This window comes from Puma concolor, chromosome A3 (assembly GCF_028749965.1).
Source record: "Puma concolor isolate L17-30 chromosome A3, mPumCon1.1.hap2, whole genome shotgun sequence".
NCBI lineage: Eukaryota > Metazoa > Chordata > Mammalia > Carnivora > Felidae > Puma > Puma concolor.
The window spans coordinates 60,763,417-60,785,009 of record NC_141669.1 but is presented as its reverse complement, the minus strand read 5'-3'; the positions used below and the strand labels follow the sequence as shown (position 1 = coordinate 60,785,009).

At 42.8% G+C, this 21,593-nt stretch overlaps 1 protein-coding gene and 1 long non-coding RNA gene across 6 annotated transcripts in view; one reads left to right on the top strand and one right to left on the bottom strand.

Annotated features, from left to right (window-relative positions):
• The window catches only part of LOC147582489 (uncharacterized), a 433,267-nt gene extending 433,127 nt beyond the window's left edge, over positions 1-140 (bottom strand). Inside the window, exon 1 of the long non-coding RNA XR_015249196.1 lies at positions 103-140. This is a non-coding gene — a long non-coding RNA (uncharacterized LOC147582489). The remainder of the gene's footprint in view (positions 1-102) is intronic.
• The window catches only part of B3GNT2 (UDP-GlcNAc:betaGal beta-1,3-N-acetylglucosaminyltransferase 2), a 193,349-nt gene that overhangs the window by 147,624 nt on the left and 24,132 nt on the right, over positions 1-21,593 (top strand). The gene's annotated exons all lie outside the window — the stretch shown is intronic.

Sequence of the window (21,593 nt, the reverse complement as noted above, 5' to 3'; positions counted from 1 at the left end):
GAGAGAGAGAGAGAACACAAGCAGGGGAGAGGCAGAGAAGGAGGAAGTCACCCAATATCTGAAGCAGGCTCCAGGCTCTGAGCTGTGAGCACAGAGCCTGACGTGAGGCTCAAACTCACGAACTGCGAGATCATGACCTGATCCAAAGTCAGATGCTTAACTCCTGAGCCACCCAGGCGCCCCACAGTCAATTGATCTTTGACAAAACTGTCAAGGCAATTCAATGAGGGAAATGATAACCTTTGAAAAAAAATAGTGTGGAATAGTTGAAGAGTCATATACAAAAAAGATAAACCTTGAGTTTTACCTCATGTCACATATAAAAATTAACTTGAAGGACAAGGAAAGATTGAGGAATTGTCATGGATTGGAGAAGACGAAGGAGTTGCAACAAAAAAGGGACAGTAGGAGGAAATGGGTGAAATTTAAATAAAGTCAGTAGCTCAGTCAATAAATATTAACTTCTCTCATTTGGTGATTGCTGTATGGCTTATGTAAGTTGTTAAATTGGGGGAAACTGGGTAAAGCATACATGTGAACACTCTGTATTATTTTTGCAGTTTTTCTGTATAAACTTATTTCAAAATAACACGTTTCTTAAAATGAACTTTAAATGGATCATAGACCTAAATTTAAGAGCTAAGTTTCTAGAAGAAAATTTAGTAGAAAATCTTAGTAGGCTTAAGTTTAGCAAGATTTTTTAAAAAAAGACACAGAAGGCACAAACACAGAAGGCATTGGACTTCATCAAAATTTAAAACTTTTGCTCTTCAAAAGACACCGTTACAAAAAAAAAAAAAAAGGTAGGCCGCAGACTGAGAGAAAATATTTGCAAAATATATATTGGACAAAAGACATGTATCTAGAATATAAGAAGAACTCTTGTAATTCAATAAGATAAACAACCCGATAAAAAAAGGGTGAAAGGTTTGAACAGATACTTCACCAAAGAAGATAAACAGATGACAAATAAGCACACAAAGATGCTTCACGGTATTAGGCGTTAGGGAAATGCAAATAAAAACCACAGTGAGATACCACTACACACTTTTCAGAAAGGCTAAGATTTAAAAAGACTGATGACCTTACCAACTGTTGACAAGGATGTGGAGGAACTGGAAGCTCATACACTGGTGGGAATTCAAAATAGAACAACCACTTTGGAAAAGAGTGTGGCAGTTTGTTTAAAAGATAAACATACAACTACCATATAATCTAATAATTTGCCTTCTAGGTATTTACCCAAAAGAAATGAAAGCATATATCCACACAAAGACTTGCACATACATGTTCATAGTAGCTTTATTCATAATGGCTCCAAACTGGAAACTATCCAAGTTTTTATAAACAGGTTAATGGATACACAAATTGAATATATCCACATAATGGAACAATAAAAAGGACTGTTATAAAAAGGACAGGAATCTTGACACAACATGGATGAGTGTAAAATTTATTATGGTAGGTAAAGGAAGATAAAGAAGGGGCGCCTGGCTGTCTCAGTCAGTAGAGTGTGTGACTCTTGATCTCCAGGTTGTGAGTTCGAGCCCCATGTTGGGTGTAGGGATTACTTAAAAATAAAATCTTAAAAACAAAGAAGACAAAGAATACTGTGATTCTATATATGTAAAATTATAAACATTTGCAAACGAATCTAGAACAACACAAGATCAGTGGTTGCCTCAGGCTGTTGAGAGTGTGTTTGGAAAGGGGAAGGAGGGAGAGATGACGATAGGGGTTGAAGAAACTTTAGGGATGATGAATATGTGCATTATCTTGATTGTGGTGATGGTTTTATAGGTATATACATATGTTAAACTCATTAAAATGTGCACTTTATGTGAAACGTATTGTATGTCAATTAAACCTCAACTGAGCTGTAAAAAAATAAAAAAGGAAGAAAGGAAGAAATCTCCTGGAAGACTCATTGAAAAGTTTGCTGGGCCCCACCCTAGCATTTCTGATTCAGCAAATCTAGGGTAGGACCAAGAATTTGCATTTTAAGATGCTCCCAGGAGATGCTCAGGTTGATGTTCCATACTTTGAAGATCACCGGTATACAGGATTTGGCAAACAGCTTTGTGGTAACATTTGTCTTTTCATTTGCTCTGATGATTAATTTTTTGTGTCAGATTGATTAGGCTATGGGATGCCCAGATAGTTGTTAACAAATTATTTCTGGGTGTGCCTGTGAGGGTGTTTCTGGAAGAGATAGCATTTGAATTGGTAGACTGAGTAAAGACCAATGAGGTGGGCATCATCCAATCCATCGAGGGCCAGAATAGGACAAAGGTAGAGGAAGGGTGAATTTGTTCTTTTTGCATAAGCTGGAACATCCATCTTTTCCTGCCCTCAGACATTGGCATGCCTGGCTCTCTGGCCTTTGTAATTAGACTGGGATTTATTCTTGGCCCTCCAATTCTTGGGCCTTTGGATTCAGGTTTATATCATCAGCTTTCCTGGTTCTCAGGCCTTCAGACTCAGACTGAGTTATATCACTGGCTTTTCTGGTTTTCCAGCTTGCAGGTGGCAGATTGTGGGACTTCTTGGCCTCCACAATTGTGTGAACCAGTTCCTATAATAAATGTTCTCTTCCGTTTATCTATCTGATCAATCTATTGTCATCTATCATCTATCGGTTCTATTTCTCTGGAGAACCAAGACTTACACACATCTGTCCAGCATCCCAACACCCTTGTTACTGTTAGGGAATCTATACAGTGGAGCCAAGACTCTGCCTCCCACCACAGAAACAGAGAGTGTAGTCTGCTTTTTTTTTTTTTTGCCCCCCCCCCCCCCCAGCAGCTAGAGTATTGGCTTGTGGCCTCTACTTGGCCAGTCAGATGCTTCACGTGGACTTGCACTGTAAGAAGCTGTGTAGGAGTGAGAGCCTGAAGCTCCAGCAGGAGGAGTCCTAGGGACCAGACTCAGCAGAGCAGCTGCAATGACCAGCTGCAGTGGGGCCCGCAGTGGTCATGGCAGATGTGCTCTGTTGGTGAGCTCCAGAGTTCTAGGCTGTTTGCTCCTGACGCATCATCTTGATAGTCTTCTTCCTTTGGCTCCTGTTCAAACGTCGTGTGTTGGCACTGCTGCTGATCCTACGGGCTACTGATAATATATCTCTTAAGAGTTGAGTTGTGTCCCCCAGAAATTCACATGTTGAAGTCCTAACCCCCAATAGCTAAGAATGTGATCTTACTTGGAGATGGGATTGTTGTGGAAGTAATTAATTAAGATGAGGTCATACTGGAGTAGAGTGGACCTCTACTCCAATATGACTGTTGCCCTCGTAAGAAGAGGAAACTTGGACATGGACACATACACAGAGGGAGTGGCATGTGAAGTTGAAGGCAAAGATCTACAAGCCAAAGAATCCAAAGATTGCTAGCAGACCCCTGGCAGCTAGGGGAGAGGCACAGAACCAATTCTCTCACAGCCTCCCAAAGGAACCAGTCCTGCCAACACCCTAATTTCAGACTTGTAACCTCCAGAACTGAGACAGTTTCTGTTGTTTAAGCTAGTTTGTGGTACTTTGTTATGCCAGCCCTAGCAAACAAGTAGAATACTCTGAATAAATTTGGTTTCTGCTTAAGTTAGTTTTTGTTGTTTGCAACTAAGATGCATGACTAGTACAAGCTCCCAAAGGGTGTTGGCAAATCACCAGCTATGGAAGTATGTACAAATAAACAGTGGGTGTAAGGGAATGAGTCAGCATGAACAATCTTAAAGAGCAGTAATATCTTGTTGATGTCCCAGAGGGAGTGCAAACAGACAGGAACAAAAGGGACAGGGGGAACCCAAGTCCTGATCAGAGTTGACATCTGAGGCCCAATGCAGACATATACAATTCCAAGGAAATTAGATGATGCTCTAAGCTAAGTAGGGTCTAAGGCAATAAGATTTATAGGAATACAGCAAGAGAAGTCAGACTTACCCAGGATTCAAGATCCTTCTTGAATACCAGAAAGATAGATATGCCCAGGTGCCAAAGATTCAGGAAGCTGCCATCAGAAAACATTCTTAATATGGAGGTTGATGTTGACCTCCAGCCACTCTGGACAAAAGTCAGTAGCGGACCAGCTGCAGACTGACTTGTAGGTGGGATGAGACCTCCTCATGGCTGCAATGCCAGATGATCATTTTAGGTGGCTGGGATCAAGGTTTTCTGTTTTGTTCCTATTTTTAAGAACAATGCTTCTGCTTTGCATTAAAGATAAAACCAGCTTTGTTTTAAATAGCTCTGTATTTTGCTATTGTAATATATTTCTATTTCTCCCTTGAAAAAAATTTTTTAACATTTATTTATTTTTGAGAGACAGAGGGAGACAGAGCACAATCAGGGGAGGGGCAGAGAGAGGGAGACACAGAATCTGAAGCAGACTCCAGGCTCCGAGCTGTCAGCACAGAGCCTGACGTGGGGCTCTAACGCACAAACTGTGAGATCATGACCTGAGCCGAAGTCGGACGTTTCACTGACTGAGCCACCCAGGTGCCCTTATTTCCTCCTCTTTTTAAAATAAGAAGTACCTAGGGGCCCCTGGGTGGCTCAGTCAGTTCAGTGTCCAACTTTTGATTTCGGCTCAGGTCATGATTTCGCAGTTTGTGGGATTGAGCCCCACATCCAACTTTGAGCTGGTGGTGTGGAGCCTGCTTGGGATTTTCTCTCTCCCTGTCTCTTTGCCCCTCCCCTGCTATATCTCTCTCTCTCTCATACACACACACACACACACACACACACACACACACACACTCTATCTTTGTCTCTCTCTCTCAAAATAAATAAACATTTAAAAAATGATAAGTACCTAATGAATTTTATCAAGTGCTATTTCAGCATCTGTTGAAATCATTGTATTTTTCATTATTTAATCCAGTGATGTAGGTGGTATTATTATTATTATTAATAATACTTGCCTTTGTGTCAAACATTTCAACCATTCTTGGGATAAAGCCTCTTTGGTCATGGTGTAATGTTTCCCATAATATATTAATGAAAACGACTTTATGTAAATATATATATTATATTTATTTATTTAAAAAAATTTTTTTAATGTTTATTTTTGAGAGACAGAGTGTGAGTGGGGGAGGGGCAGAGAAAGAGAGAGAGAGAGAGAGAGAGAGAGAGAGAGAGAAAGACACAGAATCTGAAGAGGCTCCAGGCTCTGAGCTGTCAGCACAGAGCCCGACGTGGGGCTCAAACTCACAAGCCATGAGATCATGACCTGAGCCGAAGTTGGACGCTTAACCGACTGAGCCACCCAGGTGCCCCTACAAATATATTTCTGTAAATTCAACTTATTTAAACAAAAACAGTTTACCCCTGTTTCCTGCCTCCACTCCCTGCCTCTGGCAACCACCAATCTCTTCTCTGTATCTGTGAGCTTGTTAAGTGATTGATTGATTCCACAGATGAGAGAGATCATATGATCTTTGTCTTTCCCTGTCTGATATATTTCACTTAGCATAATGCCCTTGATAAAATATCTTGTATATTTTAATATAAGATTTGTGTGTGGCTTGAGGTGAATATTTCCTAGAGATGTGCTCTTAAAGTTTTTCTCACTATTGCCCACCTAAGGAGAACTTCTAGGTATTTTTTTTCTTAGCTGTCCCTCTATGTAATTTCAAGTCCACAGATATGCTGTATATTAGTAAATATACTCTATGGATATCTTCATTTTTTACGTAAAAAAGATGAAGACTTTTTTAGCCCCCTAAAGAACCAAATTGCTCCCTTGGAATGCACTGAGATTACACCACACTGAGAACATATGGCCTATAGTATTCTTTATTTGTACATTATATTTATTAGATTTCAGGATCAAGCCATATGGTTTTACATCTTGGAAAGAACTATGCAAAAGGCTACACTTTTCAAGGTTCAGAAATGAGGTATGGAATAGCAGAGATGCTTTAAGGCCAATACATTTTAGTAAAGACCAAGTCTGTTCATCAGCTCCTCTCTGACCATCTGTGATTCAGAATATCTGTAACAGTTTTGCAAGGACAGGTTGTAAGATGTGAGGGGAGACCAAAGGGTGAAGGCCTAGAAAGTCACTAAATCCTCAAAGCTGAATGCATTGCACATATGGCCTGAGCGGGAGAGCCAGGCACCCAGGGAGAGCAAGAGTCCATTGAGGCAGCTCTTTGTCAAACCAAGAAAGTAAAGCCAAGGATTGACAGCACAGTGACTGGGTTTAAATTGAGGGAGGAGAAGTGGAGGGCAGAGGTTGGAGTTACAAGCTGAGCTGAAGATCAAGGATATAACAATAAGTATTAAGATGCCTAAGAATGAAAGTCTGAGGGGCGCCTGGGTGGCTCAGTCGGTTAAGCGGCCGACTTTGGCTCAGGTCATGATCTCACGGTCCGTGAGTTCGAGCCCCGCGTTGGGCTCTGTGCTGACAGCTCAGAGCCTGGAGCCTGTTTCAGATTCTGTGTCTCCCTCTCTCTGATCCTCCCCCGTTCATGCTCTGTCTCTGTTTCAAAAATAAATAAACGTTAAAAAAATTAAAAAAAAAAAAAAAGAATGGAAGTCTGAGGCTTTGTTCTCAAGGGTTTGTTTGCTTGCCACACATGCCTCTTTGGGAGCTTCAGTCTTATCTTAAGGAGACAGAACTCTTGTTTGCACTTTTCAAGATAGATAACAAGCCTTTGAAAGTTTGGGAGGGTTTAGCATTCACCCATACTGTGGTGGATGCACCTGAGGTGACTTCCGATGAGTAATGCTCCTGTATAATCAATCCTGTCCCATTAAATGCAGTGATTTGCTTCTAACCAATATACCATGGGAAAGGTGATGAGATGTCAGTATATGATTACATTAATCATATAAGACTGTCTAAGTAGACTGGAAAGATTCTGTTGCTGGCCTTGAAGAGGCAAAGTACCATGTTGTGAACTCCTTATGGAGAGGGCCACATGGGAAGGGACTGCAGGTGGCCTAAGGACCTGAGGATAGCCAATCATCAGTAAGAAGCAGGGCCCTCAGTCATACAGCCACTAGGAAATGAATTCTGCCAACAATCAATGAGCTTGGAAGTAGACTTTCCTCAGTCAAGCCACCAGTTGAGAACATGGTGCAGCCACTTCCTCGATTGTCACTTGTGAAACTCTCAGCCTTGTGTCCAGCTAAGCTGTACCCATGAGCCAGTTTTCCTGAGCCAGGAAAATTTTAAGATAATAAATTTGTGTTGTTTTAAGCTACTGAGTTTGTGATAATTACATAGCAACAAAAAAACTAACACATGTATATGTATACTTAGACACTTCTAGATGAATAACTTTCTACATATCTTCCCCCTTCTCAAGTTATTATTTAATATATATTAGATTAAGGTTGGAGTTTTATACTGTAAGAAAATTATTCTTTTCATTTGTATGTTTCAGTGTTATTAGCATATATTGTTGTGTTCTATTTTACTTTAAACATTTTATATAGTACCTGGTGTCTCCTTTCTCCTTTCAAATTTCATTGAATTATGGCCTTACTTTTATTTATTTATTTTTATTTTTTTTTTCAACGTTTATTTATTTTTGGGACAGAGAGAGACAGAGCATGAATGGGGGAGGGGCAGAGAGAGAGGGAGACACAGAATCGGAAACAGGCTCCAGGCTCTGAGCCATCAGCCCAGAGCCCGACGCGGGGCTCGAACTCACGGACCGCGAGATCGTGACCTGGCTGAAGTCGGACGCTTAACCGACTGCGCCACCCAGGCGCCCCATGGCCTTACTTTTAAATATGTTTGACTTTGTTTATTGAGCCCATTGAAATTATTTTTCATTTTCAAAATTATCTCCTGCTTTCATCATATTTTTTTTCCTCTTTAGTTTGGCTTGTCTTCTCATTACTTTTCTAATATCTCCAGTTGAATTATTTATAAAATGTTCCCTTTTTATCAACCACCAAAAAGAGAACATTTTAAATCATAAAATTTCCTGAAAGTCGTGCTTTGAATATACTCCACAGAGATTACCGTGGTATATTTTAGTCATTATTGTTTTCTGAATAAACTCCTTTTGTTTTCTTGATTTCCTTTCCAGTTCAATTGTTGATTCAGTAAGAATTTTTAAATTTCCAAGTAGTTGGTTTATTTTTATTTGTTTTGGTTGTTGCTTTATATTTCATTTTATTTTGGCCAAAGAACTTAACATGTGTCATTTCTGATCTTTCCGAACTAGTTGAGATTATGTTTGTGGCCTGGTGATATATGAGACCAAATGGGCAATGGTTGTGGACAGTTGGAAATCATACATAGTACAAGTTATCTATTAATTCTATCTCAGGATACTTTTTTCTTGGTTGGGACAGCCTCAGGGTCCAAACTAAGGGTAGAGGAACATCCATGGGTGTAGTTACTAGGGGGACACTGGTTCTATGCTGAGCTGAGGAGGGCACCACTCAAACAACCTGCAAGTGTTACCAAAATAGTTAAATAATAGCTGGTATGATAGGCAGTTCACTGTATGTTCACGTGGCCTTTCCTTGATGAGTACTCATGGAAAGTGAGATCTCTCCCTCTTTTTATAAGGGCATCATCCCAACATGAGGAAATCACCCTCATGACCTCATCTAGATCCAATAACTTCCCAAAGGCCCCACCTCCAAATACCATGCCATGGGGTGGGGTGGGGGGGCGTGGAGTGGGGCCTAGAGCGGCAGCATGTGAATTTTGGGGTGAGGACACAAAATTCAGCAAGTAACGTTGTTTATTGAAGTGTGTGGGGCAGACGCTGCTACTTGATATATAATCTGATAAACATTTTCTCCATTCTCCTTTACTAAGATAACAATTTTGTTCAGGATGGCAATGCACCCAGGCAAAAATACTGCCTCACTTGCATCTGGTAGTGATCAGGTAACCTAGCTGAGGCCTGATGAGCTATAAAAGAGAAGCTATTGGGTGGGATTTCCAGGAAAGCTGTTGGTTTCCTAATGAAGAAAGACTAGTTCAGCTGGCACATGACTTCTACTCTCTCTCCTTCCCTTTCTTCCTGCCTGAAATACAGAATCAATGCCTGAAGGTATAGTGGCCATTCTGAATAATGAGGTTGTAGAGGAGGAAACTCTTCTTCCTTCTACCTCCTAGGTGTTCCAGCTGGGGCCCTATAAATTTGACAAAAGACAGACTAACAAGAGAAAAACCATCAGTGCGTGCATCATATATACACACGGGAGCGCTCAAAGATGAGTAATTCAAAGAGGTAGTTACAACTTGAGCTTATCCAGCATCTCAAGAAAAGAACAATAAGTTTTTAGAGAAATGACAAGAGGAAGGAAAAGGATTTTCAGTTTCTAGGATGGCAAACTGTGAGGAGGTAAATATATGAGGGAAACTAATCGAAGATAAGGGCTAGTTAGTAAGGTTTGTTACATAGATTTCCTCTGGTGCTGTCTCCAGGCTGATAAAGGTTTAAAGTTGTCTCCAGTGATTAACTTCTGTTCTGGTGGGGAGGGGACACCTTTACGAATTTATGTCCTGCTTCTAGGCAAATAGAGGGAGGGCAGAGGACTTTTCTTGTATTTACTTCTCAATTGCCTTTAGCTCAAAATAAACTTTATGCCAAAGTGGGATTTTCTGCTGCCCTTCAAGGTCAAGAACAGAACACTGTAGCAGAGCATGAAGTTAGGAGGAGCCTGAATACCAGATAATTTCCACAACCTCTGCATTGGCCCTGCAGGCCTTGTGCCAGACTTCTTATTATTGGGGAAAATTATTCCATTTAATTCAGTTGCCATGTTTGCAATTTTATTATTGTGTAACTGAATTTAAGCCTAACTGAGGATAGGACAGCAAGACTTCTTACTATAATTGTGTTTTCTGGAATGAAATGTCCTTGTTTTTATGCCCATTTTTGCTTTATTTGTTTTATAACCGTATATGGGGGTGATATATGCTCACTGTTCTTAACATTTTATTATTACACATATCTTTTCCATTATATGATAATCCTTCTCATTCTTTTGAATACTTTTTGCTTTTATTTTGTAGGCAGTAAAAAGCCAAAAATTTTTTCTCATAGAAGAGAATGAAAAGTTCTGAGTATTGTTAGGACTAAATATAGAAAAGAAAAAGGTTTTTTTCTGTTCTCATTGTTTCTCTTTAGAAATTATAATTGAGTGAGTAAATAAATGAATGGATATCCAACTAGCCAAATTTCCACTTTAACAGAATTACTAACCTAGTAGATACAGAGAATAGCAAATTACAATATATCATATTTTAGCAAGAGCTTGGACAGACACTATTCTTTGGACCAGATGGAAAAATGTAAACCAGATGATAATGTAGTTTCATGCATATTCAGCTGATTTGCTAGACAGATCTAGGGAATATGGATTTCTGGAAAATAAAACTTTTAACTTCATGTCTTTATCTATCCGTGATGTACAAACTTCCTATGGATCCATACTCAATCTGCCACAAATATTAGAACATTTAATAATTGGCCTTTGAAGGAAATCAGTTATTGTGAAGAAAGGATGTGTTGTACATCCAATAGAAAAGTAAACAATAAACTTTCTAATTCCTTTCAGTAGAGTCTTAAGCACTAAAAAGAATTGTCAAAACAAGCATCAGTCAACTAACTTAAAAAATTAGCCATAAAAATTGAAATTTTCCCTTTATTTCTTTATTTTTCCAGTTTTACTGAGAAATAATGATATATACATCACTGTAAGTTTAAGGTATACAGCATGATGGTTTGATTTACATTGTGAAATGATTGCCACAGTAGGTTCAGGTAACATCCAACCTCTCCTATAAATACAATAAAAAGAAAAGAAAGAAGAAGAAAAAAAAAGGAAAACAATGTTCTCCTGGTGGTGAGAACTTTTAGGACTGACCCTCTTAACAACTTTCTCATATATCCTACAGCAGTGTTAGCTCTAGTCATCGTGTTGTCCATTACATCTCCAGTGCTTATTACTCTTAGGACTGGAAGTTTGTACCCTTTGACCACCTTCCTCCAGCTCCGCCCCCGCCTCCCCCCACCCCCCAACTCTGGTAACTACAAGTCTGATCTCACTTTTTATAAGTTTGATTTTTCTTCATTGCTTTAAGTTCATTGCCCATCAATGCTGGAAAAAAAATATGACTTACATTACATACTTACTTATAAGGTACAAATAAACAAAAGGCCTAATGGAAAAGAGGCAAGGAAATACAAAAAAAAATTTGCCTGCAAAAATTAAAACAAAAGATGAGCCTAGGAAATGACTAAATATAATGGTAAATGAATGCAGTAATAATTTTTCTACTAAAAACAAGAGCCTCAGTTGAATTGAAAAATACAATCCATTAGTAAATTGATTATGAAGTGCACTCAAATGTGTTTTTAAAAAGACAAAATCTAGAAAGTTAGATGAATGTTTCCATCAAAATCAAACAAAGAAAGGGAAAGGAGAATTTCCAGAATCAATAGTGGTGTCTGAGGCTTCTTCTCCTCCATCCAGTTCTCCCACAGGGAAGAGATCAATGCCCCCAAATGCTCAGCTCTGAGTGATGCTGCAAGGGGGTTTTTAGGGGTCCCCAGAGGCTCCCATGTGTAGTGGGTACAAATCTCAGTCCACAAACTCAAGTGAGGAAGAAACCTAACCTTCTCTGTTTTCCTTAATACAACTGGTCTTCTAATACAGGCTCCCAGTCCATCAAGGAGTCCTGATCTTCATCCTAGTCATTTGGAATCTACCCCCCTTTCCCGGGGTTGTCTAGTTCTGGAGGACTTCCCAGGGCACGCAGCTGGAGCAGGGCACACGCTCCTTGGTTGCTATGGAGACGCAGGTCCCTCAGGACCGGGCATCTCTCTACTTCCGTGTTGCTCTTGAGCACCTGCCAATCACTCCACCAGGCCACAACAAGCCCTTCTGTGGAGTCTTGCTACCTCTCTGACTGGGATTCTCTCTGGAAAGTGAGACACGGGCACTCCTGCTCTCAGATCCTACATGTTCATTGGGGATTTTGCTCTCTCCTTGGGGGCTCAGCTCAGGACAGAGGTCCCTGAATCCTTTTGTCCATGATCACTAACATCTAAGCCAGAGGGAACAAATTAGTAGCCTGCAGGTCAAGTCCAGTCCAGCAGGTATTTTGTCTGGCTCAGACAGTATTTAAAGATTCTTCTGAAAAGATTATGAACATTTTTTTTTGAAGTAGAGCTGTAGCTTTTAGATCCAACTACCAATTACTGGGAAGTACAGAAAACAGAGAAGCATGTTAAATGACACCAGCAAAATCCCGACTATGGGAAAGTACATAACAAAGGATGTGGCTTCTTTAACAGGTACATTGTAAGGACAGAAAGATGGGGATCACACCTGTAGGGTAAAAGAAACTTAAAAACACCAATCACTTGCAATGCGTGGACTTTGGATCCTGTTTCAAACAAATTGTAAAAAATAAAGTAATATAAAATAAACATTCATGACCTTCATGAGAAAATTGTAGATTTTAACACTGACAGGTTATTTGATGTGTAATTATTGGAATTCTGTTTAGTTATGATATTGTGTTATAGTTAGAGACATGAGCCCTTATCTTAACCAAAAAAAAAAAGGCATATCTGGGATTTACTTCAAAATAATTGAAGATGGGGGGAAGTGGGTGGGGTTATGGATGAAACAAAATTGGCCATGAGTCCATAATTATGGAAACTCGGTGATGAGTACAAGGAAGTTCATTAAAGCACTTTGTCTATTTTAAATATGTTTGAAGTTTTCCATTATAACATTTTTTAAGGGGAGCTTCCACATAAAACATCTGATTTTGGATTCTCTTGGAAAAAAGGACAGAGCTGGTAACACGAGGATAGACCACCATACTGCAGCAACCAGCCAGAGTTGAGAAGTGTTACAGGATAGGCACCCAGAAAACTATAGTCCCTGCCATCCCTGTTGTCCTTAAACCTGGCTCACTTTCCATGTTTATGGTACCTGCCTCAGCCATCAGTGTTCTAATCTGCAACCCACAGGAAATTTCCTTCCAACACTCCCCTCACCCAGGTCACCTACTGTTGTTCAGGTGGGGCTGTGCCAAAGGGGGTACCTGTTTTTCCTCTCCTTTTCATGATGCTTTTCCCCCAAATCCTTTCTCTGTGCTATGTGCTATTCTTTTTGGGCCTCCAAGGGTCTAGGATTTTGAAACTCAAAAGCCAGAAGGAAACACTTGTTCCTTCTCCCCATCTTCTGCTTTTGGCCATTACGCCCCTTCCCTGAGGGAGTGAGAACAGAACAACCTGACACTGGATGAAAAACCGGGGAACATTTGGTTAAGATGTAGATACAGGTCTTATACAATATCAGATTGGCGAATATTAAAAAGTTGGGTAATATCAAGTGCTGCCAAAGGTGAAGGAAAACAAACTCTCATAGGAGTGTCAATTGGCATAACTTTCCGGGAAGCAGTTTGGAAGGGTTAAGTGAAGCAATACAGATAGACCCTACAACCCAGCTCCCCTGGATGCGGAGTCCAGAGCAACTCTGGACTGAGCCCCCAGAGAAACACCTGTGAACATGTTCTTGTAGAATCATTTGTATTAGTGAGAATTTGGAAACACCTGGATTAGAAGTTTATTAATAGAAAAGCAGATACATAAAATGTATCCAACAATGAGGACTGTTCAGCAGATAAAAAAAATGTTCTGGTTCATGTTTATCCTATAACTTGGAGCCATCTCAAAGTCTCATCATTGAGATTTTCATCACTGGACAAAATCTCACCTCTGGACAAAAGTGAGAAGAGAATGATATGTATATACCAAAAGGCCACATCAGCATATTTTAAAAAAATATGCACAAAACAATACCACTACTGGGTCTTGATACAAATAGGAATATAGATGGGCAGGGCACACAGAATCACAGCAATGGTAAGAGGAAAAAAAATGAGGCTGGAGATGGGACAAAAAGATGAAAAAAGAGAGTAAAATAAAAGTGAGCCCTGAGAGCATCTGTCTGGCCTAGTCGGTGGAGCATGTGACTCTTGATCTTGGGATTATGGGTTTGAGCCCCATGTTGGCTGTGGAGATTGCTTAAAAATAAAATCTTATAGGGGTGCCTGGGTGGCTCAGTTGGTGGAGCATGTGACTGTCGATCTCAGGGTTGTGGGTTTGATCCCCATGTTGGCTGTGGAGATTGCTTGCTTAAAAATAAAATCTTACAAGGTGAGCCCTACACATGCTAATAAAGGTAGTGTGCCTTCAACCAAGGAGTATGGCTGATTCATTCCCAGCATGTGAGCTTTCAGCAAACAGAAAATCAAACCAAAACAAAATACTAGTTAATATTTAAAATATTAACCTGATGCATGTGGAAAGAGCACGTGAGTGAGTGGCTATGAATAACCAGGAGGCTAATGTGTGCCCAGAGGTGGCAGAGAGAGCTATCACTTAGGGTTCTAGGCAGAGTGGGGCCAGACAGTGGGCTTGGGCCACCTCAGGGGACAGCAGGTGTCCCCAAACCTTTAGTCTCCTGTGATTCTCTCCAACAGCTGATCTCATTCTGGGGTCACCCCTGTTGTGGCCTTGAGTTGCTTAATCACAGACATTCACCTCCTGTCAGCACTGTTGGCTGCTCTCAGGTAACCTGCTGGGTCACAGAGATTGTCACCATGGAGTGGTTTCAACTTGTTAATAGCCTCCAGCTCCTCCAGTAAAGTCAAGATATCCTGGGTACAAATACTCCTGCAACTCCCCCCGTTTTTACATGCCTTCAATACCAAAAGTTACTTTTCAGATAGTGCGTTGTATGATAGAGACTAGAACTGCCCGGCTTTCTTTGGTTGGGCTGTGGAGAGGCAGAGAAGAGTGGTTCTGGCAAACAGCCCTGATTTTGCTTGAAACCCCACTCTTGGGAATGAAGGGGAGAAAGAAAGATGATGTGTTATTGCTCCTGAGCCCATTCTTCTACTCTCTCCTCCCCTTCCCTCCTTTCCTTTTACAAACATGTCTTCAGTGTGAATATGTACCAGGCACTGTGCTAGGCACCATACAATTTGAATCTGACATTGTTGCTGGCCCTGAAGAAGATTTAAGTCTAGTGGGGAGCAAGCAGTGAGCAGGGTCAAGCGTGGTAGAGATCTGTGGGGGGTGGGGATGCTTTGAGGCCACAGAGTAGGATAGCTACATCAGATGAGAGGATATCAAGGATGGCTTCTTGGAGGTGGTGCTTCTTGAGCTGAGTCTGAAAGGATAAATGCAGTTAACAAGCAGGGGAAGATTAGGGAAAAGGTATTCCTGCTGGAGGAAAGAGCATGTGGAATGGCTAGGAGGCATGAAACAGCAGGAAGCAGTGGGAAGCTGTCAGCAGTTCACCATATCTGGACTTGGGGCTCAGGAGGGTCTTGGGTGTTAGTACTTAACTCATGTCCTATCTCCTCCCTGAAGCTTGCAGAACTGCCCCAGCCCCATCATGTACCCCTCTTCTATAATCTTGGGCCAACATCTTCCAATCAAAAAATTGCATATTATTATTATTATCATTATTATTTTTGTGTGAAGGCCTTATTTCCTGGTCTCAACTTACAGAAGGGCGCATGAGCCCAGTGCTTCTCCCATCCGGTGCCTTGCGTTATAGCCTTTGTTCCACCACGGGGATGACTCATGATCCAGTTCGGAGTGGATTCATGATCCAGCTTTTCTGTGAGGAGGCAGACTGAGGCAGTGGGTAGAAGCACCAAATCCCACCCTAGTGCACTAGGTTTTTGTCTGAGAGGCTTCTGCAATTGTGTACCTGAGCCAGGCTGACATCTGGACCAGTGCCCAGGTGAGCATTCTTCTGGGAGGGTGTGGTAGATAGCCTCTGAGATGGTGCCCAGTGAGCCCCATCTCCTGGTTTTCATGGCCTTGTGTAGTGTCCCACATTGTATCAGGGTTGATCTGTATGATCAGAAGAATGTAACAGAAGTGACAGGACATGACTTTAAGCCTGGCTCCATAAAGACTTCTGCGTTCATTTCCGTCTTGGGCTGTGCACTCTGGAGGAAGCTAGTGTATGTTGTAAAGACACATCAGCAGCTCACGAGTTCATGGGGTGAGGAACTGAGGCCTCCCACCAACAGCCACGAGAGGAGGCATTGTAGATGTGGATCCCACAGCCCCAGCCAAGCCTTCAGATGACAGCAGCCCCATCCGACATCTTGACCACAGCCTCATGAGAGACCTTGAGCCAGAACCATCCAGCTTAGCTGCTTCCAAATTCCTGACTGTTAGATACTGTTAGAGATGATAAATGCTTACTATTTAAGCCATGATGTCTTAGGGTAATTTATTACATAGCGATAGATAACTAACAAAGTATACTTGGTAGCTCTAAGTGGCTTTTCCTTCTTGTGTCTGGGGAGGCTTCCTGATGAGGCTTTTGTCTCCTCTGAAGGCAGAAGTGTTGGGGTTCCCCAAAGGCCACATCCACTCACCCCGATTCCTTCCTTCATTCCTCCCTCCCCAGGTGCTTCCCTTGAAGTGACCAATAACCCAACAGCAGATGCAGAAGAACCTCGTCCGGACTTCCCTTATGTGACTAGCACAGAGCTTTGGGAGAATGAGCCACCACACCCGACCCCCACCCCTCCAGGGAGGCTTCAGTCAGGGAGGCACTGACTGGCACAGGGACATTCCCAAAGAAATGGTGTAAACACACCTCATCAGAACCTGCCATCCTCTGAAGCACTAACCCCTTACCCCTTTTATTAAATTGGTATATACATCTTTACCTCTGGTTTTCCAGTGACTTACCCATTACTCGGTGCTCTGGAACTCGGTGTGTGCACACACTTTTTCTTTTCTCCTGTGAATCTGGCCACTATCCCCACTCTCAAACCTGAGTTAGTAGAGAAAAAGTTGTCCTTCCAACAATTTCAAATCAAAGAAATCCCCAGGGGCCGTCCAATGGGAAGTTCTGAGGCCCTCTGCACTGAGTTTTGTCTGGTCAAAGGAACTGAGTTTAAGAGCAACCACCTCTGCAGGGGAGATGCCCCAGGGATTCACAGCCCTTTCAACCCTGGTGCAGATGGCCAGGGCCCAGAGACACACAGCTTCTGGGCCTGAGGTCACAGCAGAGGCAACTTCTGACTTATAAAAGATTGTGTCTCCTGGTCTGTGGCGGCTTCCTTTTGGTTTTTTGCTTACTTAACCAACCCTTAGTACTTGCTATGTGCCAGACTCTGTTCTAAATACTTTACAAATATTAAGCCATTTAGTCCTCAGAATGACCCTATGAGGTAAATGTTCTTGTTGTCTTCATTTTACAAATAAGGATCAGAGAGCACAGAGATGTTAAGCAATTTGCCCAAGGTCACACAGTGAGTGGGTAGCAGAGTAAGGATTCACACCCTGGTAGTGCTTGGCTCTAAGATGAGAATTGACCCAATGTCTATTCAGTGAGCATTCTGTGCCTCTGGGCACTGTTCTGGCCAGGGCTCCTGGGGCTGGACAAGGTTATGTATTTGAGTCCTGGCTATGGGCAATCCAGAGGTACACATCCAAGCAGGGCAGTGTCCTGACTAAGCTAGGCACATCCTTAAGAAGGAAGACCATGGGGTTGTTCATCTTCCAAGACTAACCTCTGTACCCAACCTTGCAGGCCTGCCTGAGCCCTGCCTTGGGCAGGAGGGTTCCTCTCTGATCATGCTCATTCCTGCCTCCTCACCTTAGCTCAGCCAGGTACCTGGGGGGGTGTCTCTGCACTTCCCCATCTGCCTAGACCAATGGTTCTCGACCAAGGGCAATTTTGCCTCCTGGAGATAAGAGGTGATGTCTAGAGACATTTTGATTGTCACAAGTAGAAGGCTGCTAGTGGCACCTAGTGAGCAGGGGCCTGGGATGCTGCCAAACGTCCTAAAATGCACAGGATGACACCTCACAACAAAGGATTATCTGGACCAAAATGTCAATAGTGTGCCGGTTGAGAAACTGGCCCGGGTCCATCTCACAGCCTCCTTAAGGCTAACGACCACCATCACCACCACCCCCTGCCCCCCGCCACACACACGTGATCTGATTCTTATTACAGTGGTGGTCCAGGGTCCTAGTGGGGCTCCATGCATCCTCACTTCATCTCTCAGAGGCCACAGCAGAACATGAAAGATCCAGTCTGCATGCCAGCTACAAGTTCTTAGAAATACAGCAAGGATTTTGAGGTACTGACAAATGTAGCTGACATTATTTTGTATCAGGCTCTGTGCTAAGCATTTTGTATATTTTGTCATATATAATTCTCATAAGCCAGCCTTAGATACTAGTATCATCCCTATTTCAGATTGGGAAACTGAGGCTTACAAATGTCAAGTAACTTGCTCAAGGTCACACAGCTAATAAATGACAGGGCCAAGTTTGTGCCCTTCCCTGGCAGTCTGACTCTAGCACTGATATACATACTGAGGCAAAGTAAAGATGGTAAATGTACAAGGGGCCTGCCTGAGTTCAGGGGCCTCCTGGCCTCCCGTGGGACAGAGGGACCAGCACCACTCACTCTCCATAACATAGTTGCAGCCAAGACTCTTGGAGCTGGGCAGAGAGAGGCTAGACCTGCCATGGTTCTTCAAGAGGGAAGAATGATAGTAGACAGAAGGGAGAGGTGGGTTGGTTTTTGTACGGGGACCGTTGAGACAGGACCCGCAAGAAAGAGATGGGTAAGGAAGGAGGCCTGGGAGCTTTTTATTATTTATTATAGCAAGAAAGAATGGGAAAGAATAGGAGGTTTGTTTCTAAGCTATAAATGCCCTCCTTTGATCCCTGTGCATATCAGAGATAAATGAGTCACTGAGGCCTCAGAAATTAATGATTGTCCTAATTATTACCTCAAGTGACCTTCCAGCATTAGTAATTCTCCTCACTCCCTGCAAAGTAGCTGTGGCAAAGCTTGACCAGGTTTGGGGAAGAGGCAGGACTGACGTGGGTGAGTTTCTGCTGGGACAGGCTCAGTTGGCAGAGATGAAACCGGCCTCAGCTCCTCAGGAGAACAGAGAGCTGGACTCCAATGGGAAAGGCCCTGCCCTCCCCGTGTTTGCCTTCAGGGCCTGGTGGGATCCCGAATCCGCTGAGAGGGGACAGTTTGGAGGCGTTTGAAGAGCTGCTGGGCCAGCTGAAAGCAAAAGGGCGGTTCCTGCAGAGTTAACATCCGACCTTCCGCAGGCCCTTCCCCATTCAGATTCCCGGAAAAGCTTTGAAGTTTCGTCTGTGTGCATGTTTTCATTGCCCTGATCTTGCCGTACGGGTATTAGCCTGCAGCCCTGCCCCATCCCTGGGGATTTATTCCCCAACTGCAAAAATCTTAGGAAAATACTGCAAGCTCCACCCACCATCCGCAAGCCTCTGGCTGCTTTGTCCTTAGGCTAGAATAACAAAGGAGACCTCAGAACCCTCACCAGGGGACATTCTCTTCGCGTTTATAGTTTCTCCAGAGACATTCCGGTGATGACCTCCGGGACCGGATCTGAGGGCAGAAGCTTCCAAGTTCGGGGAGGTGGGGGGGGAGGGAGAAGGTGGTAAGAGGAAGGGTGAGTGAACAAGATTGTCCCGGAAGGCCTCCCCAGGCGCAGGCCAGGTCCAGGGCAATTACAGCAGGACCCAGAGAGCCTCTTTCCAAGTCTTGTTCAATGAGCCAACCACTGTGCTTTCGGTACCCAAATATCAGTGTCAGGGACCTTTGTTGCTCCCAGCTTCACACAAGGTCCTCTGCTATCACATTGCTCAAGGCCACCGGCGAGGCGTAAGTCAGGATTGAAGAAGAAGAGGAGGGGGAGAGGAGAGAAAAGAGGAGGTGGAGAAGAAGAAAGATGGAAGACAGACTGAGACAGAGGAAGAGAAGGAAAGCCGGGAATCCCAAACCAGCCTGATTTTGCTTTTCAGAGCAAAGACTCTGAACAATGGTGCCATCTTGTGGCTGTGAGGAGAAATTACCACCAGGACTTGCACTCGTGTTCTCCCTCCCTCCCTCCCTCTCCCTCCCTCCCTCTCCCTCTCTCTTCCTTTCCCTCTCTTCCTCTGTGTGTGTGTGTGTGTGTGTGTGTGTGTGTGTGTGTCTGCTTGTGTTTCTTTTTCTGTCTAATCACCCTCCCCCCCATTTCTCTCCTTCCCTCTCAATGTCTCCTGCCCACATGCCCCTCCTCTTCATATTCCAGAGTAAGACTTCTATATACAAGTTTCTAGAATGGTACTGTCCAAAAGCAGTAACCACCAGCCACATATCACACATTATACTCAAATGTAAATTAATTAAATGAAATAAATTTTAAAATTTAGAATTCACTTCCTCAGTCACACTAGCCACAAATGCTCACTAGTCCCATGTGACTGGAGGCTACTGTATTGGACAGCACAGAAATAGAGTATTTCCATTGTTGCAGAAAGTTCTGTTGAACAATGCTGTTATAGAAAGTTCAGAGTTGTCATCTGATAGAGGATTGTAAAAATCCAGAGGAAATATAGTTTAGGTGCTGCTTTCTACCTTCCGAGTAGCCACTGGTAAAATGTTTGCAGAGCAGTTTTCCCCCAGACCTTTTCCTCCCAATGTCAGGGCTTCAGCAATGGATGGGGGCAGTGTTGCATTTTAGAAACAGTAGACTGGGTGTCAGATAGACCTGAGTGTGAACCCAAGCTCTGCCACTGAAGCCTCTCTGGACCTCAGTTTGCTCCTCGTCAGATAATTCCTCTAGACTTTTCCAGTTTTACCAGGCTGTTATGTGCCAGGGTTTGACAAGAGCTGATGTCAAACCCAGAAGGAGGCATGAAACAAGCAAGTCTCTGAGCTGTGCCTCACCCATGGTGTCTGCAACTGTAGCGGCACAAGTCATGGATCTTGGCATTCTCCCCGCCCCCACTTATCCCCAAAGCCACTCCAAGCTCTGTGTCTCTCCCAAGTACCTCTTAAGTGACTTCACATCTGCCTGGTGAAAGACTGGCTGTTTGGTGTTTGACTCAACCCTAACTTTAAGTTTCACTTGCTCCTTCAACAAATATTTATTGCACTCTTATTATGTGCCAAGTGCTGTCATTGGGGACCTCCATTCTGCACCTTACATTTTAACTGGGGAGACAGATATTAGGCACTTAAATATATCACATAATGGGGAGTAGAAATAAGTGTGACAAAGGGAAATCAGGCAGGGGAATTGTAAGGCTATTTTTGATAGAGTAGTTGATCAGGCAAAAGTTTTATAAGCAGGTGACATTTGTGCAGAGGCCCGAATGATGTGAGGGAGTAGGCCAGTGGATATCTGAGGGGGAAAAGGGATTGTAAGACTGCAAATGCAAAGGATGCAAAGGCGTGAAGCCGGCTCTGTGAGTCTTCTCCCAGGGTAAGCAGTTATAGGAGATGACACATGTATGCTAATCTAGAGGTCTAGGGTCTAGCATCTAAGAATAGATGGAACATTTATCCCTTCTCTAGCTAGCCCTGTCTTTAGCATACAAAGATATCTTTATAGACATCCACCTGCTAAAGGCCCATCATGCTTCTGGGGAGACTATGCTCTAGGTCTGGACCCAGGACCTTCTGGCTCCCAACCTTCTGAATACAGAAGCTGACCTTTTTTTTTTTTTTTAGTTTATTTATTTATTTTGAGAGCATGTGAGTGGGGGAGGGGCAGAGAGGGAGAGAGAGAGAG